Genomic DNA, 26827 nt, shown 5'->3' on the forward strand with positions numbered 1-26827 from the left:
TACACGAGAGGCAATTTACCTATCAACCTGCAAGTCTTTGGCTGTGGGAGGAAACCGGAACACCCGGCGAAAACCCACGCGGTCACAGGGAGATCTTGCAAACTCCGCACGGGCAGCACCCAGAACTGAACCCAAGTCGCTGGAGCTGTGAGGTTGCGTGCTAACCACTGCACCACTGTGCCGCCCTGCACCAATATTTATCCCTCAACCAACACCAATAAAAAAAAATTATCTGCTCATTTACTCCTTTGCTATTTGTGAGAGCTTGCTGTGTGCAAATTTGTAATCTTACATTACAACAGTGAGTATACTTCAAAAGTACTTCCTCGGCTGTGAAGCCTTTTGGGACGTCCTAAGGTATAAGGCACGAGAGCAATACAATTCCTTACGAATCCCGACAGATCAGGGAACACAGAGAGGGAATGAGAGCTGAGGTTCGACTGGAATCGATTCATCTTTTTCTACTAATTACTGTTTGAAAAGGACAGTTCGTGTCAAATTATCTATGCATTCCTTACCAACATTTTCATAGTTTAATAGAGGAAAACAAAGTGATGGTTGAGGTTTGTACCTGGGGTGGAGAAATGGGGGAAGCTGACAGTGTGAAGACTGGTTTAGGCACACAGTGCCTGGGTGGGTTGTTTTTTTTCAGTATTTCTGATAGGGTTTGAAGGACAAACTGGGTCAGTGGAGCAGACTGGGAGACTGTCCCTTTAAAAGGGAAAGCCTGTGTTCAGCCCGACAGCCAATCACTGACAGAGCTTCTGGGAGGCTGAATGTGTAATGAGAAGAACTGGTGGAGCAGAACAGTCTGGTCTGCCAGCCTTGAAACCAAAGCAGTGTGTGTGTGTCAACGTGTGCACATCAGGCTCATCCCTGTATTTGCTTCTGCAAGAAACACAGAGACTGCCAGTGAATGCAGCAAAGTGAACTGTTTGGGGAGGTTTAAAAAAAGCACAACTTCACTTGTCCTGGCTGGGTCTTTATCCAGAGAGACAATGGAGGGAGGTAGGAGAGCTTCAATCTGTGCAGGTGCCACACAGTAAGATGGACTTTGACAGACTGTCGTGCCAGGAAGGCAGAGAAGTGGAGAAGGTGAAATCTTACCTCTGGAGAATGGTTTAAACTGCAAAACACTATGGAGGAAGAAGGTACAATGATTTAACTTGTCATTTGAAAATGCTGCAGTCCCCAAGAAGGTGTTCAGAGAAACCAAATTCTTAAATCAGATAAAGAATAAGAAATATTAACGGGCAGGGCTTCGAACATGACTGCAATCCAGCTGTTTTCAGACACGTGTTCCAGGTCAAAAATACAGGGATTGTAAAATACATGCAGTCGCTGGTCAGTTGATATGAGGGAGCAGTAGGAGTCAGTCAAAAAAAAGAGAGAAAGGGTGTTAAATGCACACTTCCCTCTTTTGAATTCCGAGCTGGTAGCTGCTATCAGAGGAAGTTTTTTTTTGTGCTCAAGTACAATGGGTTCCTTCTCCACATAACCAAACAATCTCCTTCACTCCCTCTTTGTCTGCAGGCACGTTCGGTTTGGGGAAAACTGTGATTTGTCATGTGTGCTCTTGTGTTATCTTATCATGTTTGTGACTGTTGCTGTGTGCAACACACTCTCCATTCCTCTCTCCACTTGGTTTATCCTCGGCAGAGTTTCAGCTTTCACTTCGAATTTGTCTGCATGAATTTGGAGTAAAATCACAATAAATATCCCCTTTTTTAACATCTGAAAGTTTTGCACGAATTCAGCCTGAGATAGGTCAGATTCAGCAACATGCATTTATCACTGCTGGTTTTTTTTTATAACTCCTGGACTGTGAAAGGTTTTGAAAGCTGCAAAGAGCATTATCCCAAGGGTTAAATGAACAAAATACTCCCAGTAGCTGGACGATCTTATCACCTGACAAGAGTGAAGCAGTTTTAGGTGATTGTGTTAATGTTTACTCTCTCACCACTCAACGTCATCAAAAAACATGCCAAGTCTTGTCCCGAAATCTGTTGCAAGTCTCTCTGCTGTTCCCCAGTGAAGAAAATTTTCAGCATTTTTTGCTGAATCAATAGGAAATCTCGTGGGCACTTGAAGGAAATAAATTTGCAGGGTGACAGGGATCGAACAGGGGAATGAGAATGACTGCACTGCTCTCTGGAGAGCTGGCACAAACTTGATGGGCCACATGGCCTTTTTCTGTGCTGTAGATGACTATGACTGCCCCTGTACCACGAATTCCTGGTCTCCAGCTGAGTCTGAAGGTTGTGGGTTCAAGTCCCAGTGCAGAGACTGATCCAGGCTGACAAAGCCAGTGCAGTACTGAGGGAGTGCTGCACTGTCGGAGGTGCCATCTTTCGGATGCGATGTTAAACTGAGGCTCTGCCTGTCCTCGCGGGTGGATGTAAAAGATCCCATTGTGCTATTTCGAGGAGTTCCTGCTGGTGTTCCAGCCAATATTTATCCGTCAATCAACAATCACCGAAACAGATAATCTGCTTATTAAAGGTTGCCGACGCTGGCGGACCTGCTGAGCATTTCCAGCATTTTCTGCTTTTATTTCAGATTTCCAGCACCTGCAGGATTTTACTTTTGTCTAATCTGGTCATTATCACATTGCTGTTTGTGGGAGCTTGCTGTGTGCAAATTGGTAACCACATTTCCTACATTCCAACAGTGACTGCATTTCACAAGTTCTTCACTGGTTGTCACACTCTTTGGGACATCTGGTGGTTGTGAAAGGCGCTACAGAAATGTAACTCTTATTATTTCTTTTGTCAACTGAGTTCAAATGATGAACTGGGTATGACATACTCGAGTGTTGTGGTGATAAAGACACAAGCTCTGCAGTATCTGCAGCACAATAGTTAGTGTATGCAATTCCCTTATTTATGCTGTGGCTGGATGGTTTGTAACATCTGAGATGCTGCTGAGATTCACTCTGTCTTTGTAACCCTGACACAATGAGAGTACAAATGCAAACAGTCAGGCCAACAGTTGCACTCAAATGGCACTTCCTTTCGTGTTTCATGCATTAATGCAAGGAACATCTTCAGAACAGGAGGTCATTCAGCCCCTCAAGCCTGTTCTGCCATTCAACTAGATCATAGTCGTTCTGTGTCTCAATGCCATCTACCCGCCTTGGCTGCAAATCCCTTAATCCCATTGCTGTACAAAAAGTGATCAATCTCAGCTTTGACATTTTTAATTGACTCTCCCCTCTACCCGAGACTCAGCAGTTTACTGGGGGGTGGGGGTGAAGAGTGTTCTCGATTTCCACTCCCCTTAGTGTGAAGAAGTGCCCTTGGCATCACCCCTGACAGCCTGGCTCAAACTGGAAGCTGTGTTCCCTTGTGGACACTCTCCACCAGGCGGAATAAAGAGAAACTGTCAACCCTATCGAATCTGAAAATCATCGGATAGAATTAAAGAATCCTACAGCACAGCAGGAGGCCATTCTGTGCATCGTACCTGTGACAGCCCTTTGGAAGAACTATCCAATCCCAACAATTCGACTGTGAAGCACTCTGGCATGTCCTGTGGTCATGAAAGCTGCTTGATAAATGCAAGACTGTCCTTCTTCAATCCTCCATACCCAAGGCAACACAAGCCTAGACTGTGCAAACCCTGGCCATTTAACCCTATTCTTCCCTGGTGAATGATCATGGCCACAGACAGAGCTGGTTGGAGATGATGGAACTCACTAAGAGGAAGATGAATGAAAATCACTGGGGGTTTCACATCATCTTGTAATGTCAAACCTCCCATCAGTATAGACAAACTGAAATCGCAACTTCATAATGAGATGGCAATGTGTGGCAGCGATGTGTCTCCATTCTCTGCTCCCACTGACAATATCCTCTCTTCGGAAGTTAGGATTTGGGGCTGGTTCTGCATTTTAGTCGAAGAAAGAGGAACAAAGATTTTATGTGTGACCTGTGTCATGTTTATGATTAGTGATTATGTGCAAATTTCTAACATCCTCTCAAAAATTGATGACCTTCGGAGGTGAATTACTGAGAACAGTCTGTACGTTTTAGGAATTCTGCTTTGAAATATTTCATGGCAAAACTGATCCAAACAATTCCATTCAACACTGTGACACATGAACCAGAGTAAATGTGCTCACCTTTAATACAAAGCTAACGGTCACCAACAGCATTTGTACTGGAGGAACCTTTATGAGAGAGAGAGAGAGAGAGAGAGACAGAGACAGAGACAGAATTGCATCACACATTTTGTCTTTTCAAAACAAGAGACACCAGCAAATTAATGATGATCTGAATTCGGCCAAATATAGGTCTCAAGTTTGGTGAACCTGTCTTCTGACCAAGAATGGAGAGGTCCCAGTTCACCATTCAAGTTCACAAGCAGGCAGTGACACAGCAGCTCAAAGCCTGAACGAGCTTTTCACTAATGCTCTTTCAGTTGTGCTACCTTTCATTAACAAACACAAATCCTGTTTGCTCTCAGTCCTGTTAAATTAAATCTTATGGCTGGGAGACAGGTTGTGGGCTGAGGGGTCCTTCAAAGCAATTGCACTTAATTAGTCCCATCCAAAAGAGATCGGGCAATTCATTCACTTTGCACAGCTGTGCAGATAGACACTCTTTTAGGAAGATAGCAACATGAAGAGGCCGTTCAGCCCCTTGAGCCTGTTCCAGCATTCAATGAGATTATTCTGTTGCCATTTGCAGAAGAGAGTTCCCAACTTCTACCACTCTTTGTGTGTAGAAGCGTTTCCTAATTTCACTCCTGAAAGGTCAGGCTCTAATTTTTAGACTATGCCTCCATGTCCAAGAGTCCCCAAACAGTTGAAATAGTTTCTCTCTAAACACTTTGTCCGTTTCCCTGAACATTCAGAAACCTTTGATTAAACCACCCCTTAACCTCCTATGTTCCAGAGAATACTACCCCAGTTTGTGTAATCTGTCCTCCAAATGTAACCCTTAGAGTCCTGCAATCATTCCAAGGAAGCGGTCGAGAACTGGCTGAGTGATATAAAACAAAGAGTAGTGGTTAATGGATGTTTTTCGGGCTGGAAGAAGGTTTGTAGTGGAGTTACCAAGGGGACAGCGTTGGGACCCTTGCTTTTCCTGATATCGGTTAATGATCTAGACCTTGGTGTACAGGGCAGAGTTTCAAAGTTTGCAGTTGATACGAAACTTGGAAGCATTGTGAACTGTGAGGATAGTGTAGAACTTCAAAAGGACATAGACAAGTCGCTGGAATGGGCAGACAGGTGGCAGATGAAGTTCAATGCAGAGAAATGTGAAGTGATGCATTTTGGTAGGAAGAACTTGGAGAGACAATATAGAATAAAGGGCACAATTCTGAAGTGGGTGCAGGAGCAGAGGGACCCGAGTGTATTTGTGCATAAATCATTGAAGGTGGCAGGACAGGTTGAGAGCACAGTTAATAAAGCATGCAGTATTCTGGGCTTTCTTGATAGGGAGAGAGAGGACAAGAGCAAGGAAGTTACATTGAACTTGTATAAGACACTAGTTCGGCCTCAGCTGGAGTATTGTGTCCCGTTCTGGGCGTCGCAATTTAGAAACTGTTCCCACTCGTGCAAGAATCGAGAACGAGGGGGCACAGATTTCAAGTATTTTTTAAGAGAAGCAAAAGTGATATGAGGAAACTTTTTCACGCAGCAAGTGGTTAAGGTCTGGAATGCGCTGCCTGAGAGTGCAATGGAGGCAGGTTCAATTGAAGCATTCAAAAGGGAACTATTATATGAAAAGGACGAATGTGCAGGATTATGGGGAGAAGGCAGGGGAATGGGACTGAGTGAATTGCTCTTTCAGAGAGCCAGTGTGGATACGATGGGCTGAATGGCCTCCTTCTGCACTGTAATGATTCTGTGAAGATCTGGAATGCAGATTCAATGGTAACTTTCCAAGGGAATTGGAAAAATATTGGAAGGGGAAACTGTTGCAAGGTGTGAAAAGAGCAGGAGGAATGGGACTGATTGGACAGCTGTTTCAAAGATCCAGCACAGGGCAAATGGCTGAATGGCCTCTACCTGTGCTGGATGATTCCATGTTTCAATACAAGTCCAAGTTCTTTCCCTCTTTAACCATTGGTGAGAAAGATGCAGGGTGAGTGTGAGAGGAACACATTTACACAGCGGGTGGTAATAACCTGGAACTCACTGCCCACGAGGGTGGTGGAAGTGGAGACCAAGTTGGATGGCTACCTGACAGAAGTAGACTTGCAGGGAGACGGGGATCGAGCCTGGGAGTGGGACGGACTGCGTAGCTCCGTAGAGAGCTGGCATAGTCCCGATGGGCCGAATGGCCTCCTTCTGTGCAGTAATGACTCCGTGACTCCAAGTCGTGCACTGGTTACCAAAGCAAACACTCACACCTGTTTTTAGAACTTTTTCACAAGTAGAATGGTGACCCGTGTTGAAGATTTACTAGCTGTAATTTCTGCAGAGCAGTGAGGTAGACTGCAGACGCCTCACTCATCAATCAAAAAGTGTACATAAACAAAGGGATAGTTCACCTCAGATACAAAGCAATCTGATTCGCTCTGTAGTTTCACCAGTTCATTCAGAGTTAATTCGTTTCAACAACTGCGAGTTCTTCTGAAAAGGGCTCCTGCACCTTTTCAATCCAACTGCTTCATTCAAATGACTGAACAGTTCAACTTTATCATCAGACTTGCAGTTTCTACACACACCTCTGTAATCAGAGCTGATCTACCTGGGAGACTATTCTCCAATGAGGTGAAGAACCACAGGGTGAGGGATAAAGGGTGGACATGAAACCAAAACCAAACCCACAACCCGAGCCGAACTATGACTAGACACAGGAAAATCTGCAGGATTTGGTGCCTGTCTGGCCAAGTCATTGAGGGATGAGATCTCTTGATTAGTCTGGTGATGGCTCATTATTGGGTTCACGAAATGGGACGATGTGCAACTTTGTAAAGCAGAGTGCCAACAAAAACAAATTAATGAACAACACAGTGTTGTGTAAATGGAGCAGTGGGAAGCTGGTGTCATTGACTCATTCAGCCTCCAACATTCACCACCATTGTTTTCTGCTCAGCAGTTTTGGCAGAAGTCTGCATATTATTGAAAGGTTACATAGCTACTGGGGGTGAACGGCAAAAAAAAAACAAATGACAAGAACTGAGGGGCAATACTCATCGGGAGAGACTGAACAGACAAGGGGCTGGCTCTCTTCTTGACAAGGGAGAAGACTGAGAGGTGACCTGAGGTGGGTCTTGAAGATTATGAAGGGGTTCCATGGGTCGTTGAACAGAGGGCACAGATTTAAGGCGATTGGCAAACAAAAACAGAGGCGACATGAAAAGAAACCACTTGATGTGAAGTGATAGAGTGATAGATGTGGATTCAATGAAGGGCTGCATAAGCACTTGAAGGAGAGAAAATTTCCGGAGTATTGGGAAAGAGCAGCGGAGCAGGTACAAACTGGATTGCTCTTCAAAAGAGCCAGCACAGACTTGATGGGCTGAATGGCCTGTTCCTGCACTGTACATTCTGCTCCTGGCTCCAAGACTTGGCACAAAGTCTTCCTGCTGTTGCCCCATAGTGACCTGGGAGAAAAATCGCAGCAAAACCGCTGACAAATCACTCGTTTTCTAGGTTTTGAAGCACGATGAACCACTGAACATTTTTGACCTTGTCTTGTGCTGCATCCACACAGAGTTTCCACTGACAAGCAAGTGTGTGTCCATGAAAACCTGGACAAAAGTTGTGTTTCACGTCTTGAGGCATCAGTTTGTCTTCAATATTCAATGCACTTCCAGCCTGCTGATTTGCAGCTTTCAAACTTTCACCAAAACGTCTAATAGCATCTTGCCTGTCACCTCAGTGTGGAATTCCTCCATGTCTTGTGGTACAAATCCCATTGTTACCTGGAAAAATACTGTTTGACGCCCTTCCCTTTAAAGAAAGGGTGTTGATGAAAGCAGAATAATGAGTAAATGGACACAGTGGGAAAGTGGAATCAAAGTCACAGGTGATTGGACTGAATGGCAGAGCAAGCTCGAGGGGCTGAATGGCCTACTCCTGCTCCTATTTCTTGTGTTCTTAAATCTCGAGATTTAGTCAGTTTAAGTCCTCCCTCCAAATGAGTCAAGATAAATTAGCAGGAAAAGTGGGAAGGGCTGAATTAAAAACCAAATCGCAGAATCTTGGGTCAAATAATGGGCATCATTGACTTTCCAGACAAATTCACCATCACCTTCTCAAGGTCAATTCAGGATGGGCTGTAAATATTAACCAACAAGACTCACATCCCAGGGACAAATAAAAAAACTTCAGTCCTTGAACCTGACAGGGTTAAGGAGGAGAGGGTGGCGGTGAGTGAGAATTTCAGGTCCTTGCTCTGAGTGTGACAGGTAATGGTGAGTGAGATTCAGGTTGGTGGGGATGAGAGAGGGAGGAGGGGGTCTGTATAAATCGGGGGTTCCTATATTCTCTAACACCATCTGATGACAGTACTTGAGGATTTGCTGATGGTTAGCGGGTATGCCTACCCTGACTGCCAGCTGTACTGTTCCTTTTCAACAAGTTAGTGTGGACGCTGTATCATGATTCAGTTCCATGTATCATTTCTGGGCACTTGGCCAACACTGGCAGCTGACAAAAGGCAAAGCCGCTGAAAATGACCAACACAAAGATTTTTAATTCAGTTCACTGTCGGGGAAAACCGACTCAGTGCAAATCTGCGATCTGGGCATCAGTGTGTGGTCTAATAACCAGTCAGCATTGTCAGCATCTCCATTTTGCTTTCTTGTTTCAAACGCAGTGTCATTCAATTTGAATCACTCCACCACTGGCGGCCGTGCCTTCAGCTGCCTGGGCCCAAAACTCTGGAATTCCCTCCCTAAACCTCTCCGCCTCTCTCTCCTTCTGTCAGATGCTCCTTAAAAGCAACCTCTGTGACCAAACTTTCACTTGTCCTCATCTCCCAAGTGGCTCAGTGTCAAACTTTGCTTGGTAACACTCCTGTGAAATGCCTTGAGATGCAGCACTGTGTAAAAGGCATGATGTAAACGCATGCTGTTGGATTGAAACTTGTTTCCAATTTCATTTCTGTTCTTAATTTTACCCAAGTTCCCCATGGCCATTTCGTGAATCTGAGAGATGATGCAGTTAATTCAGCAGGCCCCAGCATCTTTTCAGAAAAGACTTGCACCGTCAGACATCCCAAAGTACTTTAAATCCAATGAAGTACTTCAGAAGTGTAGTTCCTGTTGTAATGTAGGAAACACAACAGCCAAATTGGACACAGCAAGATCCCACAAACAGCCATGTGATCATGACCAGTCCATCTGTTTCTGTGATGTTGATGGAGGGATTAATATTGGCTAGGACACCAGGGAGAACTCCACGGGATCATTTCTGTCCACCCACGAGGGCAGACTGGTCCTCTGTTTATCGACTCACGTGAAAGATGGCACCTCGGGCAGGGCAGTTCTCCCTCTGTCTTGCACTGATGTGTTCGCCTAGATCTTGTGCAGGAGGTCAGGAGCTGAGAGTGCTCCCCACTGCACCACGGCTGGTGCTGAGATATGACATACTGGAAAAGCCAGGACATATGGGAAACTGGCCTGTGGTTCTCCCATTCGAGTTGCAAGCAGGGAAGCCCAGTGAGCAGAGTGCAGTCACACCTTAGCTCTACCCTCTTAGCTGTTCCCATGTTTCTGCTGAGAGTCTCTGAAAGCAATTGCAAGCAATCACACAAGAGCATGTGGGCAGGATGTGTTCTCTGGCTGTGCTTTCTGTCTTGGGGGAAATGATATATCACCCCACAATCCTCCCATGATACCAGAAGTGAGAGCATTTGTGCGATTAGAGGAGAAAATGCTGGAAATACTCTGCAAGTCGGGCGGCATCTGAGGAGAGAGAAGCAGAGCGAGCGTTTCAGGTCAGTGACCGTTCATGAGAAGCTACTCTGCTCTCAGGAAAACAATCCCAGCTTCTCTCGAGTGTGACTGTATTTTACTTGTCCCTGGTACCATTCTGGTAAATCTCCTCTGCAGCCTCCCCATGACATTGCACTGCTCATTCAGTCAGCAGACAGAATGTGATTAGTCTGTACAATAGCCCGGCATGACTTTGAAAACCAGCAGCAAGAGCTGATTTTGTATTTAAATTGGCAGGAGCTGCAGATGAGATGTAACCTTAGGGCCATCGTGTTACCGTGACAAATGGTGAGCGTGTGCAGCAGTGAATAGCGAGCCATGTGACACTCATATCTCTCTCTCCTCCCCGGGGAAGCTCGCTCTGTGGGACAGACCTGACACAAAGTCCCCGTCTTCCAGAGGGTGGGTGAGGGGCTTGGGCTCCAATACAGACCACGGCTGAGAGAAGCCTGGCAGCTTTCTTCAGACAGATTCTGATCAGGTCCCAGCATTTTCACTACAGTCTGATGAGAGAACAGCAGAACTGAGAATTCCTGTTCAACTTCATTCCTAAGTCACTGTGATCATGAAAGAAATTGGACCTAGTTTACTTGAGCTCTCTGTGGCATGCATTAAGATTTGAGACATTCCCAATCCACTGCCATCAATAAGAATGAAAACATCAAATACAAGTCAGTCTGTGACCTCTGACAGACTGGCTGAATGCTCCAAGCTGACCTTCCCGAGAGATTACAGCTGGGAAATGACTGAATGATTGGTCAATCTCCACTGCTTTGCACACACTAAGTCAGACAATCCACTCTCTAAGCTGTCACTGATGTCTCTGTGGTTTTTCTCTCTCGCTCTCCCATCTCCTTGTTTATCTCTCGGTCTGCCTCGCTCACTCTCAGATGTCTTGTGAAGTGATCACCATGAGCACTGGCCTTCTCAAAGTAACAAAATGCAGGTGGAAATGACTGGAAGGCTTTGAAAGTCAATGGTTTTGTTTTAAAAACGAACGTTAAAATCACCATCTCTCCAACCACTGTCTCTCTCTCTCTCTCTGAGTCACTCTCTTTCTCTTTCTCAATGTTCCAAATATTTGAAAATACTTCAAAGAACAGAAAACAGAAATGACAATTCCCGATAATATCCTCAGAGCCACACACAGCCTCCTTCAAAAAAAAAACACCCAATATGAAGTTTGCTTCAGTCAAGTTTTAAAAATATAGATAAATGTCATCGAATTTACATCACAGAAAGAGGCTGCTCAACCCAAGGAGTGTGTGTGGGTATTTTGGCTCCACCAGAACCCATGTACCTGCCCTCTTCCCGTATCTCCATCTACTTTCCTTCAATTACCTGTCATCTGAAATATTGATCGTCTCAGCTTCAATCAACGTGTTGCACTGCCATTCTGCAGGCTGACAAGAAAACACCTGCTCTCAACCCAAATTTTTGCATCAATCTTTTTCCCCTCTTGTTAGTCAAATTTATTTGAAGGCAAGCGACTGAGGAGAAACTGCTAGAATCTAAGGAGAACTCTTCCAGCATTCCAGTTCATTGAATGCATCCTGGGAAATGAAGTATATTGGATGTGTTCAGAATGCTTGGAGTTGCAGCTCGAAGGAAAAATATTCAGGCTCATAGGAGAGACCCAGGCCTTCAAATACACAGAGAAAATGAATCGTGCTCGTGCGACTTTTCGAATTTTCTGAACTGGTGAAAGGTGAAACAAGGCACAAGGGTTTGGGGTCAGAATTGAAGTGTTCAGTGCCAAGGTGGGCAATGATTGTGACACTCGGTCGAGAGCGAGAGGAAGTGGAGTTGTAGAGAATCGTCGAGCCAGAAGAGGGAAAGTTGCAGAGGTCGAGGAGGACGAGGCCATGGAAGAATTTGAAAATGAGGACAAGCATTTTATATTTGACAAGTTGGAGGGTCAAGGAGTTATTGCTGTTTGGCAGTGCCCAGAAGGATTGAGGCACTGGGCTTAGTGCAGGATTGGATGCGTACAGACAAAGACACACACAATTTGGGAGTTTACGTTGCGTGAATCTCAGGAAACTTGACTCAGCAAAGGCAAAGCTGAGGGTTCCAGCAGTGATGAGGGTGAGCCAAGGAGACAGAAAGTAGAAGTCAGCAGAAATGGATAGTGGTTTTCTTGGTGCAGCAGACTCGGCTGCACAGTGTTACATTCAGACAGAGTCACAAGATTTGCATGGGTGCTAACTTTAGACGGGGGATGAACAGGTTAACTTCAGTGTTGAAAATGTTAGTTGGAGCAGGAGCTGCTGTTGGTGACAGAGAGGCCGAACAGTGGTGGATATGGAGTGACTATGTACATCTGGACCTCAAGAGTGAAAAATCAAGGATATTTGCCAAGATACAAATGGAATCTGTAGTCCAGACAACAGGTCCTTCAACCCACATGATCTATACTGCACTCGAGCCTCCTCCCACCCTTTTTCATCTCACCCTATCAGCATCTCCTTCTATTCCTTTCCCCCTCGTGTTTATCCAGCTTCCCCTTAAATCCATCCATACTATTCACATCAACCACTCCCTGTGGTAGTGAGTTCCACATTCTCACCACTCTCTGGGCAAAGAAGTTTCTCCCGAATTCCCCACTCGATTTATTTGACACTATATTGTATTTATGGCTCCACTCTTAGTTCTGGATTCCCCCACCAGTGGGAACATCTCTACTTCTGCCCGATCGAAGCCCTTGATAATTTGAAAGATCTTTACTTGGTCTTCTCTTTTCCAGAGAAGGAAGAACTCTGTACCCACAGCAACATCCATGATCCCTGATTAGACTGAAGACAAATCTCACACAGGAGATGTGACGGCGACAGCTAAAATCCTCCTGCTTCTGGGAATACCAACATCCAAATTCGGAGCAGGAGTAGGCCAAGAGATTACAAAAACTGAGAAGTACCAGCGTTTCTGGGGACCCCATTAAGGTTACAGAGGGTTAAACGCTCATTCAAAATGTCTGCCTGTGTGAAACAACTTGAAATATTCCTGCTGAGTGAAGCATTCATTTAGTAATTCAGGCAAGTGGATTGAGGCTGAGAGTCTGAGTGTAATTGCTGGGTTCAGCAATTGCCAAGATCATCTGGAGTGCAAAGACAAAGAGAGAAAATACAAGCAGCATTACCTGCATTGAGAGTGATTCCTCCTCTAACACCTGAACTAGACAAGCCTTTGTGTGTTTCTTTGAACAAACAAGACCATTACTTGCGAAACTATGCACCTTCCCCCTCCCACTTTACCCAAATCTGCACCTCTCTGAATCAGCAGCCGTTGTGTTTTGCTCCCGATTGTAATTGTTTAGTCAGAACGGCAGGATTTGGCCGGTGGAAAGGTTTTACTCAGGAATAACTCAGTTCTTTGAAAAGCAAGCGGCTCCGTCATTAAAACAAATACACCTCACTACAGATAACACCTTCGTCAAACGTTGTGCATCATTACCATCCCCAGGAAAGTTAGCCCTCTCCCAAAGGGAGTGCGTTCCATTATAATTAATACACAAGAGTTTATATTCTGTGAACAATGAATATTAGTGACTTCCTGGAAAGAAGCTTTACAAATTGACCATCTGTATTGGATGGGGAAACGATTTCCTCCAGTTGGGGAGTTAAGAAGGGGACACAATCTTAAAATTAGAGCCAGGTTATTCAGGGCAAAATTGCCAAGCATTTTTTCCCAAAGCTGGAATTCTCTCCCCACCCAAAAAGGCAGTGGATTAATTCAAGTCTTCAAGACTTATTGGGGAAGATTGTTGAGGGATATGGAACCATGATCTACTTGAGTGGTGGTACAGGTGTGAGGGGCTGAATGGCCTCCTCCCGATCCTGTGTATTTTGTGCTATTCCATTCCGATCCTCACCAGCCTGCACTAAATATGGTCATATTCCTAATATCTCCTCTTTTGGAATCATACAGCATAGAAGGAGGCCATTCAGCCCATCGAGTCTGTGCTAGCTCTTTGAAAGAGCTGTCCAATTCACCCCATTCCCATGCTATTTCCCACAGCCCTGCAAACTTTTCCTTTTCAAGTATTTATCCAATTCCCTTTTGAAAGTTACAATTGAATCTGCTTCCACCACCTGTTCAGGCAGCAACTCACTGGAAAAATATCCTCTTCATCTTGCCTTTTTTTTTGACCAATTATCTTAAGTCTGTGTCCTCTGGTTACCAATCCTCCTGCCAGTGGCAACAGATTGTTGGCCTACTCAATCCTTGTATCTGCCTTGTAAATTCTGAATTACAGACCAACATCCTTCTTCACTTCTATGATCATGGTACTTGAGAGATCAGCTGAGAAAATATTTGATATGACACAGATTATACTCAAGTGGTTAACACACCAACTCCACAGCAGAACAGGCATTGCACTGCACAGGAGTCATTTTTAAGGCATTCTCAGCTCCAGGACATCACTGCAGGAGTTCCTCAGGGTAGTGTCCTGGGCCCAACCATCTTCAGTTGCTTCATCAATGACCTTCCTTCAATCATAAGGTCAGAAGTGGGGATGTTCACTGATGATTGCACAATGTTCAGCACCATTCGCGACTCCTCAGATACTGAAACAGTCCATGGAGAAATGCAGCAGGACCTGGACAATATCCAGGCCTGGGCTGATAAGTGGCAAGTAACTTTCGCGCCACACAAGTGCCAGGCAATGACCATCTCCAACAAGAGAGAATCTAACCATCGCCCCTTGACATTCAATGGCATTACCATCGCTGTATCCCCCACTATCAACATCCTGGGGGCTACCATTGACCAGAAACTGAACTGGAGTAGCCATATAAATACTGTGGCTACAAGAACAGGTCAGAGACTGGGAATTCTGCGGTGAGTAACTCACCTCCTGACTCCCCAAAGCCTGTCCACCATCGACAAGGCACAAGTCAGGAGTGTGATGGAATACTCTCCACTTGCTTGGATGGGTGCGGCTAAAACAACACTCAATAAGCTCGATACCATCCAGGACAAAGCAGCCCGCTTGATTGGCACCCCATCTACAAACATTCACTCCCTTCACCACCGACACACAGTGGCAGCAGTGGGTACCATCTACAAGATGCACTGCAGGCTCCTTCAACAGCACCTTCCAAACCCGTGACCTCTACCACCTAGAAGGACAAGGGCAGCAAATACATGGGAACACCACCACCTGCAAATTCCCCTCCAAGTCACACACCATCCTGACTTGGAACAATATCACCATTCCTTCACTGTCACTGGGTCAAAATCCTGGAACTCCTTTACTAACAGCACTGTGGGTGTACCTACCCCACATGGACTGCAGCGGTTCAAGAAGGCAGCTCATCACCACCTTCTCAAGGGCAATTAGGAATGGGTAATAAATGCTGGCCTGGCCAGCGACGCCCACATCCGGTGAAAGAATAAAGAAGTGTCAGGTCTATGAGCTTTCTGTTCCCTATTCCTGTTAATTGGTGTTAAACTTTAACAGTAAATCCAGAAACAAATTGGTATGAAAGCTGCCTGTTGTATTTGGGAACCCTGGCAGTCTCTTAGAAAAATATTCTCAGGGCTTCATATTTGCCACTTGACCATCACCGAGCCCCAAAAGTTGATGTGTTGACTCCTGAAACCTGTGATGGTAGACTAGACTGGGTCCTGTGAATAAATGTGATTTGTCTATCAGTTCCAGTTGGAGTTAGTTGTCAGAATATTACTGCCATTAGTTTGTTCCATTGCATTTCCTTTGGCCCATTTTCTCTCCCATTTCCCTGCCCACCCTCTCCTGAATTCACTAACTTGTGTTTGTACAGTGCCTTTAACATAGAAAATGGCTTCAGGCTTTTCACAGCGCAGTCAAAGAGGAATGTAACAATGGTTTCAAACAGTTCTAAATATCTCTTTAAAAGATGTGGAAAGGGGTTTGGAGCAATTGGCTATTTGAGGGTTCTGTCAGCAATAACCCAGTTGAGAAAAACTGTGCCAGGCAGGAACGTGCAATTGAGATCCAGAATTAGAAACTCAATGTGACGGGGGAATGAGGGTTCGAATGAAGGTCACCAGAGGGTGGGGGCTATTAGACAGTGGGTCAGGGTCCAGGTTGTGCTATTTCCTCAGAGTTACAGCTTGTGTTTGGGAGGAAAGGCTGAGTCTCGAGGTAACTAAATGTGAACAGCATCGGTGGAAATGAGGCCAGCATAGAGGCGGAGAAAGTTACCGAGTTGGAAATAAGCACTCTGGGGGCAAATCACTTGGTACAGAAGTTAGGTCGAGTGACAGTGTCAGAGTGGTCTCCGGGACTAGTTGTACTTGCCTACATGGCTTGGTTGGTGACATGCGGAGTCTATTGTGATTCAGAAGGCATTACAATTGAGTAGGACAGGCTGGAAGCAGAAAGTCCTCTCCTGTCCTGTATTGGACAGTGCCCCTTCAATGTTTTGAGTTTGAGGCTCAGTCTGGTGAACACCGGATGATCGGCAGAGGAGTGCGAAGGAGCGGGGTGGTTGCGTGGTGGGGTGTTGGGTAGGGAATGGAGTCAATGTCAAGGGCACTGAGGTTTTGGCAGGAACTTGACAATACTCAGTCGAGCTGGTGATGGCTGGACAGCACAAAGGTAGCTTGGTGGGCACAAACCCGAATCCAGCTAACTTGCCGTGGAGCAGGATGTTCAAGGAAGGGGAAAAGCTGGAATGTTGGGGTGTGGGAGGAGAGCGCTGTGGGTGCACTGGTTGTCTTGGGGCATTTAACAATGAAGGAACACAAAGGCAATGCTATCTGGCCGGAGTGCAAAGGAGAGGCAGCAGAAGACAATGTGATGCAGAATGTCCCCGAGAGTTCCACCAGGCCAAGGAGGGATGGGATGCTGATGTCACGGCAACAAAGAATGTCAGTGCTGACTTTGACCAGAGGCAGTCTGGGTCCTCAGGGCAAGGTAGCAAATCACCTGTTCATTCACAAATCATTGCCAGGTACAGTTGTACAGTTCTCCCCTCCTGAATACAGATTGATGGGGCCTCCTGCATGCTCCAGCTCAGCGCTGAATAAACCTGGTACCTTTGTTGCTAGTTACTGTTTTAAGCAGTCTCATGATGAGCTCCACACTCTGCCTCTTGTCTGTGCAATGCTCAGTGCAGTGAAGGTCGTGAAACATCAGTCTTGGTCTTTCATCCAGTACATTCGTTGGTGTAGGGGCAAGACTAATGGAACATGGGCTGAAATTGAGCTAGGATTTCATTTCAAACTTCCTTTTTTCTCTCCCCCCCCCACCCCCCACCCCCCCAGCAGTCTACAGTGTTTTGTTTGTGAGCCCTGCCAATGGTGAGCATTGAGAAATGTACCCCCTCCCTGTCCTGTCATATAGATCCCAAGTGCGCGGAAATCCATCCTAGCTGCAGTGACCTCACAAACTAAAGCTACCGGATCACCCTATTTCCAGTGGCATCATCCTCCAATCATGCCTTTCATCTCTTGCCCCATCAACAGTGGGACAATAGTCCTTTCAAGTTGGGTTGCCAACCCTCCAGGATTGCTCTGGAGTCTCCAAGCATTCAATTTTAATCTCCAGGGCACTGCAGTGAGTAAAATCCAGGAGAAAAATCATCAGATCATCAGAAAAAAGGGTAGCTTTCATTTTTTTTTTTTATCAGCTATAAAAAATATTAGAGAACGATTGAGCAAAAAATGTTGTTTAGCAGGGCGGGTGTTTGCAGGCTTACATGTGCTTACATGTAGGTGAAACCTGCAGAACTTGCCCAAGCAGAGTTGGCAACCCGACGTTCAAGTTGTTTTATTTGTATTTGTAGCTTGCAAATAAATGACAATAATCACTTTGTTTAAGTGATGTAGTAACTCATGTAGTTTAATCAAACAAACCCTTTCCTCTTATAATAAAAGCAAAATACTGCGGATGCTGGAAATCTGAAATAAAAACAAGAAATGCTGGAATCACTCAGCAGGTCTGGCAGCATCTGTGGAAGGAGAAGCAGAGTTAACGTTTCGGGTCAGTGACCCTTCTTCGGAACTGACAGATATTAGAAATGTCACAGGTTATAAGCGAGTGAGGTGGGGGTGGGGCAAGAGATAACAAAAGAGAAGGTGTAGATTGGACAAGGCCACATAACTGACCAAAAGGTCATGGAGCAAAGGCAAACAATATGTTAATGGTGTGTTGAAAGACAAAGCATTAGTACAGATAAGGTGTTAACGGACTGAAGACTGAACAGCAGCAAGTGCAAACATGAAAAAAACCAGTGGGTAAGCAAGCTGAACAAACTAAGATGAAATGAAATAAATGCAAAAAAAGAAAGATTGTAAAAAATGTAAAAAAGAAAAAAGAAAAAATAACTAAAAATGAAAGTAAAATGGGGGGCTGTCATGCTCTGAAATTATTGAACTAATAATTCAATAATTTCAGAGCATGACAGCCCCCCATTTTACTTTCATTTTTAGTTATTTTTTCTTTTTTTACAGATGCTGCCAGACCTGCTGACTGGTTCCAGCATTTCTTGTTTTTAAACCCTTTCCTCTTGATGCTTTTGCATTTTAGTCAGGCGATTTCGCAGCAACCTTCAGAGTTATTAGCAAGATTTGGTGTCTCTCTTCACATCCTGCCTGCTTTCCATTCACTGATTTTCGTTTGCAATGAAGCCGCACCAAGGGACAGGATCCCTTTCAATGATTATCTCCCAGAGCCCAGACGTGAGGCTTGTGATGCCCTGCCACGGTGACAAGCCAAAGGCATTCTTTTGTGCGAGAGAAGCAGTGTTGAGTTCAGCTCCCTCTCATTTGCATCCCAATGACATTCTGATGGCAGCTTGCAACACTGATCCAACACTGAGTGCATTTGTGCTGAAGCTGGTCGAGCATTTGATTGAAGTGTTCCTGCTATTCACCCAGTGCCACACAGACTGAGTTAAACAGTGGTGCCTATTCAAAGGCACTGGTTAAATTGCTCATCGTGATTAAGCAGCAGCTTATACTTGGCACTTTAGCTGCCAATGGACTTACGAGCTACTTCAATTGTTTTAATTTAATTACGCTTGGCTTTTTCTGGAATATGTCAGTGAGGATGTGCTGCTATTGTCTCTCAGCTTGTTCTCAGTGCCTGCTTACAGCTAGAAATCTTCCTTCGTGCAGTTAAACAAATTCATCAGGCGACAATCTGCTTGACTTGGCTCCGATACACGTGTAAGGGGCACATCATTAAAAGTTCTTTCAATGAAACTCTGAGCACTGTGTGATTTCACCACACACACACACACACACAGGCCATTCAGCCCATCATGTCTGCGCTGCCTCATTGACAGGGCAAAGTCATCACATGACCCCAGCTCTTGCCCCATAGCCCCTGCAATATATTTCCTTTGCAGGAACTCCCAACCACAGGGAGTGGCTGAGGCAAAAAAGCAGCAGTTACATTCCAGGGGAGGCTGTATAAACACAAGAGGCAGACAGGAATAGGAGGATATGTTGACAGCGTTAGCTGTAGAGGGGTGGGAGGAGGCTCGTGTGGAGCAGAAACACCTGCATGAACCTGAAGGGCTGAATGGCCTGTTTCTGTGCTGTAGATCCTTGTTGAAAGTTCTTTTTGAATCTGCTTCCATCGCCCTTTCAGCCAGCAGATTCCAGATCACAACAACTCGCTGTGTTGAAAAAGAAACATTTTCATCTCCTCCCTGGTTTCTCCTGCGCCGCTCCAGCAGGAGAAACCATCATAATCTCAATGAATCCTCCCCTTAACCTTGTCTGGTTTGAGAACTACCCCAGCTTCTAAAGCCTCTTCATAAAATGGAATACCTCATCTCCGTTACTGAATCTCCTCTGTACCCTCTCACAGACAATTGCCATCCTTGCTGAAGTGTGGGGAAAAGAATTGAACGCAATCATTCTCTTGGGGCCGAACTGCTTCCATTTTTCAGTCGAGTTTGCAACGTGAAATATGCTGAGGACCCACGTTTGTTCTGGTGTGAAATAAAATTATTGCTCCTGATTCTTTCCCTGCCATCTTCTTCGGGATTTGGATTGGAATATTCCACTCCGAAACAAAGCTTTTTGGTGGTCATTCCGACAATTGTTTTATATTTTTACTGATTAAGTTAGTTTATTTAAAATGCCAGCTAAGATTAACTTCTGTGTTGAGCCCAGTAACTGGGATTTCAGAGCCCTCCCCCAACTAGTTAAGAGGTTAACGTGTTGGCGGGGAACGGGATCGGATCAGGGCTTCAGGACTTGTGATTTTCTGCTGTGTATTCACAGTGTGAGTTCAGTGAGGGTTGCCAATCCTCTTGGCTTGTCCAGAGTACGTTATTCATCTTGCAGACACTGTTCAGGATAATGTCCAAGCAGAGTTGGCAAAGCTTGTGAAGATCTTGGAAATGTTAACTGCATTATTGAAGGTGCGTGATTTGCATCGTAAACATTTCTGGACATAATCACCCATAATCTGGGCCGACACTCTACTGAGAGAGTGCAGCACTGTCAGAGGTGCAGTCTTTCGGATCAGACGTTAAACTGAGGCCCCGCCTGCACTCTCAGGTGGATGTAAAAGAACCTACTGCTGCAATGGAGTTCTCTCTGCTGTCCTGGCCAATACTTATCCCTTTGCGGGATCTTGCTGTGTGAAAATTGGCTACAGCATTTCCTACATTACAACAGTGACTACGCTTCCAAGGTATTTCTTTGGTGGTAAAGCACTTGGGGACTTGCTGAGGTTGTTAAAGGCCTGGACACACGCAAGACTTTTTTATTTCAAAATCACAAGAGTTAAGGATTTGTATCTGATTTTGAGCCATTTCAGACAGGATAAATCAAGTACAATTTGCTGCTATGGGTCTTAACTGCAGTTCAGATCTTGTAAAATACCACCTGAGTGGTAGTATACTCATGGAGGAATGGTCTGCTGTGTTGGCAGTGAAAATTTCTATTTGTGTGTTTTGTGTTAATACATGTATATTTGTTCTTAGCAATCTATCACAATGTTGTCTGCAGCTCTCCACACTTTGTATTTTGATGATATATCTTATCACTGTTTGCAACATAAGCATTTTCCAGAGATTCCTCTTGTCCTATGTGGAAAACATATCTTGTGCAACAAGAACAGAAAAACTTTTGACGATATAGCTATGACAGTGTACAGTTTGACTATACTAACTTCTCAATAGGTCCTCCATTGCTACAACCATGATGTTTGTGATCTGTAATTGGGAACAATGTCTCAGGGAATTCTTGGGGTTAACGTTTTGTTGCTGTTTGCTCATTTTGTTTTTGATGTAGATTTTCCATTTGGCCGACATTGCCCCTCTGCGGCCCAGCCGATTGCTGGTCCGTGACTGCTCAGTGCACTGACACGAGTTAACTCAGAACACACCATGAGCCCTGCTTTACCTATGACAGCCCAGTAACATACCAACATCAGCAGCTGAGACGTTTGGTTGAACCCATGCACCAGCTTCTCAGCTTCCTGGGTATCATGATACTTGCTTCAAACCAAAGAGAACTGGCCATGTGTTTGTACCAGCTCTGAAACTTGAACAAATTAAGACGTGAAAAATGGTTTGAAAATGTTTGTCCGTGTTAAGTACTCTCTGTAAGCTTTCAATCCCTAAATAGTTAATCATGCCCCCCCACCCCAAACCTACCTCGTTGCTCTTGACAATGACAGTCGTAGAAAACCCATCCAGACAAATAAAATCTGAGCCCCTACTCAGATGTTGAAAGCATCATTGATCCTTTGGTGATTGGTCGACTACACACTTCAAAGCCATAGCAAACAAATGAGTGCATTTTTCACACTGAGGTCAACAGGGCAAGTTGGGCGACTGACATTTCGCAATTAGTGATGAGGGAATTGGCCAAACGCGGCTGGTTAATGGTCAGCTCCATTCATCAGTCTGTGCTTCAGACAGATTGTTTACTCCATTCCGAGGCCCTGCTGCAGTGGACTGCCAACAAATGGCTGTTTGACAATCTCTCAGAGAGCCTCAGAGAAGATTTTCATCTTCAGCATCAGACCACCGCCATCACCTGGGTGCAAAGTCAGGTGGGGAGGACGGTATTCCCAAAGAATATCCACCAGATTTTCCTTCTCTTTAAGTTGGTTTAGGGGTGTGCAAATATTTTCAAAAAGAGTATTGATGTCAAAAATAAAAAGATCTTCCATTTGAAGTATATTTCTTTCCTCGCTCGTGTCTCTCAGGGCCATTCCCGAGCAAGGAAGGCAGCCTTGATGAACTGTTGTTAGGCCTCTCTCTCTGTAGGAGGACTATCAAACAGGAAACCCAAGTATCTTGTACCTGCCAATGTTCCCTCTCTTCCACTGGGCAAGCCACATGTCTGTGCTCAACACCTTGCTCGACCATCTGGTGAAGACTTCAGTTGGTGCCAACTGAATCACAGAAGAATACAGCGTTGGACCCATCATGGTGCGGTCAGCTCTTTGAAAAAGCTATCCAATTGGTTCCACTCTCCTGCTCTTTCCCCAAACCCCTGAAAATGTTTCCTTGACAAGTATTTATCCAATTGCCTTTTGAAAGTTACGACTGAATCTTCTTCCAGCTCCCTTGCAGGCAGCGCATGTGTAAAAAAGATTCTCATTTCCCTCCTTTTCTTTGTGAATGATGTTTTCTTGGCAAGTGTGGAAACTGCCCCCAAATTTAAGGTGACATACACAGACTCCGAGCAGGCTGATCGCCTGCCAATGGCCCCAGTCAATCATCTTTCCACATGTTGGTTGATTCTTGGTATCGTCGAAGTCTCCCTTAGATACTGTCCACTCCTCTTCATTCCAAGCTGCATCATTTAAACTGTTTGTGATAATTTGCAGCTTCAATGTGGGTCCTGCTGATGAGAGAGCTGCAAGGTTACCCAAGGCCTTATCATCAATAAATGGGAAACACACCAGCAGACAACACATGGTGACATGCATGTGTGGTCCATCGATATGCTGAACACTAGTGTTAGTTTGCAAACTGTCCTTAAGGTGTGCCACCTCCACTAACATCTGTTCCCAGACCATACAGCTGAGACTTCTCATCAGGTATGTTGCACTGCCATTCTGCAGCGAGGGCACACAGAGCACACCCACTCCTAATGCAGCAACACTGTCACTTTGCCAGCCATCAATCAAATGCGGGTTCAGCTGCTGCATCACTTGCTCGGACTCTGTTTCCTGCTTTCAAATTTGAATGGGGCAAGATTCAAGGACACTACATCCTTCCACAGGTCCAGCTTTGAAAACAATCCTTTCCAAAGTGCAGCTCGCCACTTTTCACAGCATCCATTAACTTGCACTGAACGCTTTTTGACGAGCTCACAACATGCCCACTCCGAGAGAACAGGTGCTGGAAGCTGCAGGAGTTGAAACTCTATTTTAGCGCCTGGGGTAAACACAGCATTAATGGATGAGAGCACAGTGTGAGATGGCAATTTCTCTGCATGAAGCCAAAAATGTGCACTTTACTGACAAATGACCATCATTATCTAACCTGGATTATCCAGCTTGAAATCTTCAGGGACAGCCATTGTTCAGCTTTCAAAACGCTTTCGAGGTTCATGGTGTGTAGAATGTTTAACAAAAACCTCCAGATACCGCTGCTTCAGTAACTGTCCCAGGTGAATGACCGACAGTGGCTTTGTCATCACATGTTCAGACATGAAATAAATGCCCCGTAAAGGTAGTGAGTGAAGGGTCAGGTCCTGATCGAAGGGGCTCGGCTGTTTGCTGATCCATGTAATATTAGTCTCCAGGTTTCTGAGCCACTTTTGGGAAAAGGTATACATTCCACAAAAAGCGACTGACATTTGAGTACCTTTTTTATGCGTCGACAAGTATGACACATTTCATGGGACCTTCAATTAACTGTCTCCTTTCACTCTCACAAACAATATCATTGTTCGGAATCGTGTGTTTCAGAAGTCCATATTGTTGTGGAGCAATATTAGCAACATTAAACTGTCACCTAATTCCTTCTTTTGTTCATTTAAGAAGCTAAGGTAGGTTACAATACACCATGACCTTGCTCAATTTTATTCTGGCCCAAAACAAACCCAGTCTTGCAACCAAAGAGTCTGCTGGAAGAAATGTCATTTGTCTGAGTGTGATTTCATTCAAAACATACTGAGCAACATTTCACGACTTCCAACCGATTCCACAGAGGTGATTTTTTTTTTTCAAACAAATGATTGTTGTATGAACTGACAACTGTGGGACATGGAAGTTAACAGACCTATCAAGAGGTTTTCTTTTACAGAATGACAGCATGCCAACAAGAAAAAAATTCACAATTCTTACCATCCATGCTGTGTCATGTCATTGTTTGACCTACGGATGCAGTAACAATGGTTGAACTGTATATCTGCATCATGACAGGAGTTAGTTTACATGAACCCACAATTCACAGCCATTGAAGTACTTTTGAAACAGTCATGAGATAATCAGCAGATAATCTGTTCTTGTGACGTTGGTTGAGGAAAGAATATTGGCCAGGACACCACGGCCAACTCGGCTGCTCTGCTTCGAAATGATGCCATGGGATATTGTGCTTCGACCCAGGAGGGCAGACGAGGCCTCAGTTTAACATCTGATCTCCAAGACAGCAACTCAGACAGTGCAGCACTCCTTCAGTTCTGCAGTCAAGTGTCAGCCTTGATTTTTCTGCTCAGGTCCGAGAGAGTGGGACTTGAAGGCACAACTTTCTGACTCACAGGCGAGAGCGCAAGCCACTGAGCTGAAACAAAACCCTGGCGTTTTTACAGTTCACAGCCAATTCAATACTTTTGACATGTTGTCAATGTTGTAATTTGCAGCTAATTTGCACACAGCAATATCTCACTAATAGCAAGGAGCCAATAACCAGGTAATCCGTTTTCATCATGTTAGTTGAGGGATAGTGGCCAGGACACTGTTCAAATCGTATCTTTTACATTTCCCATTGAAGATATCCTCTAAACAATGACACCTCTGGCAGTGCTGCACACCCTCAGTGCAGCAGTGAAGTGTCAGCCTCGAAGATATGCTGAAGTGTCTGGACTGGGACTTGAACCGACAAGCTTCCGACAAAGATTGTTGCCCTCTGAGCTAAGGCTGATATTGGTGACACTGGAAAGCTGCTGAATATACTGCGTCCCAGTGTCATTCACAAAACACATGCCAGCGAGAGACCAGCTCCCACCACTGTTCTGCTGAAGGCAGTAGACTTGCCAACTCTCTAGGACTGGCCTGCAGTCTGCAGCAATGGAAGATTCATCTCCAGGGCATTGCTGTGACTAAAACTGAGGGGAAAATTCGAGGCTGATGAGAAAAACATTCCTTGTTTTCCTTTTCTTGCAATACTTTGCTCTATTAATTGTAATATTATTGGAGATGGAGTAATGAGATGATTTCATTGGGTTGTTCACTTTCCAATTTGACTGCAGGCAGTGCTCGTCTGGAGAATGGACCAATGATGGGAGGATGGGGGAAGGGTGATTTGAAAGAGGAGGTCATGTAATAGGTGGTGCAACCCTCCAATGATCCATTCACACAGGGCTGATCACAGGGAACCCTCATTTGAATGATACCCTGGTCCTGTGAAACACAACGATTATCTGCTCTGATCGTTGGTCTGTGGCAATGTTTTTATCCAAATGATTAGAATATCAATTCTCTGGACTCGACTGTGAAATGGCGAGATGCACAGGCAGCCAGTAACACATAAATAAAGTGCCAGAAAGCTGTAATTAAAGCCTCCAACCCCAATCAGGCAATGTTTGAGAGCTGCAGTCACAATATCTTTCTATTCCATTGCTGCCAACATACTTCAGGCAAGAAATTTTAATTTGACCATTTAATAAATCATCTTCATCAGGGTACATATTTGTGAGTGCAAATGATTTAGGAATCTTATCCCCCTGAGTAATCATTGACATGTCAATTTGATCAAATCGACTCTGCAACCTAACAGGAGGTGTAATTTACCTTCTCAGTACGATAGATTACCTTCCACGATTTGCAGTTCAAAGCTTTGTACTTTGTACTGTATGGTAAAGCCTGCTTTAAATCTCTCCCACCTTATACTGCTTCTTTTTACAGCTATCATGTGCTCAAGGCTTTTCCAACAGCTTGTAACCATTACTGAGATAAGAATTACACAAGAATAAGATTGTTTGTTCCTTGGTTTTGAAGGGATTTGATCAATAGGATCCTAATAAATACACAACTCTCAGAACTAATTCGTCAGAATGTCCTCTCAACACAAATCCCAGTCGATCATGCAGATACTGAAGCAGTCCGTGTAGAAATGCAGCAAGACCTGGGCAATATCCAGGCTTGGGCTGATAAGTGGCAAATAACATTCGCGCCACACAAGTGCCAGGCAATGACCATCTCCAACAAGAGAGAATCTAACCATCCCCCCCTTGACATTCAGCGGCATTACCATCGCTGAATCCCCCACTATCAACATCCTAGGGGCTACCATTGACCAGAAACTGAACTGGAGTAGCCATATAAATACCGTGGCTCCAAGAGCAGGTCAGAGGCTGGGAATCCTGAGGCGAGTAACTCACCTCCTGACTCCCCAAAGCCTGTCCACCATCTACAAGGCACAAGTCAGGAGTGTGATGGAATACTCTCCACTTGCCTGGATGGGTGCAGCTCCAACACTCAAGAAGCTCGACACTATCCAGGACAAAGCAGCCCACTTGATTGGCACCCCATCCACAAACATTCACTCCCTCCAACACCGACGCACAGTGGCAGCAGTGTGTACCAGCTACAAGATGCACTGCAGCAACGCACCAAGGCTCCTGAGACAGCACCTTCCAAACCCGTGACCTCTACCAACTAGAAGGACAAGGGCAGCAAATGCATGGGAACACCACCACCTGCAAGTTCCCCCCCAAGTCACACACCATCCTGACTTGGAACTATATCGCCGTTCCTTCACTGTCGCTGGGTCAAAATCCTGGAACTCCCTCC

General features: G+C 45.0%; 1 protein-coding gene across 2 annotated transcripts in view; it reads left to right on the top strand.

The window, feature by feature from the left end:
* The first annotated feature begins 813 nt into the window (after positions 1-813).
* The window catches only part of LOC137357262 (leucine zipper putative tumor suppressor 1-like), a 45861-nt gene continuing 19847 nt past the window's right edge, over positions 814-26827 (top strand). For both annotated transcript variants that reach the window (XM_068023472.1, XM_068023473.1), the window contains exon 1: positions 814-1151. The gene's annotated coding sequence lies outside the window, so the exon portion shown is untranslated. The remainder of the gene's footprint in view (positions 1152-26827) is intronic.

This window comes from Heterodontus francisci, chromosome 47 (genome assembly GCF_036365525.1).
Source record: "Heterodontus francisci isolate sHetFra1 chromosome 47, sHetFra1.hap1, whole genome shotgun sequence".
NCBI lineage: Eukaryota > Metazoa > Chordata > Chondrichthyes > Heterodontiformes > Heterodontidae > Heterodontus > Heterodontus francisci.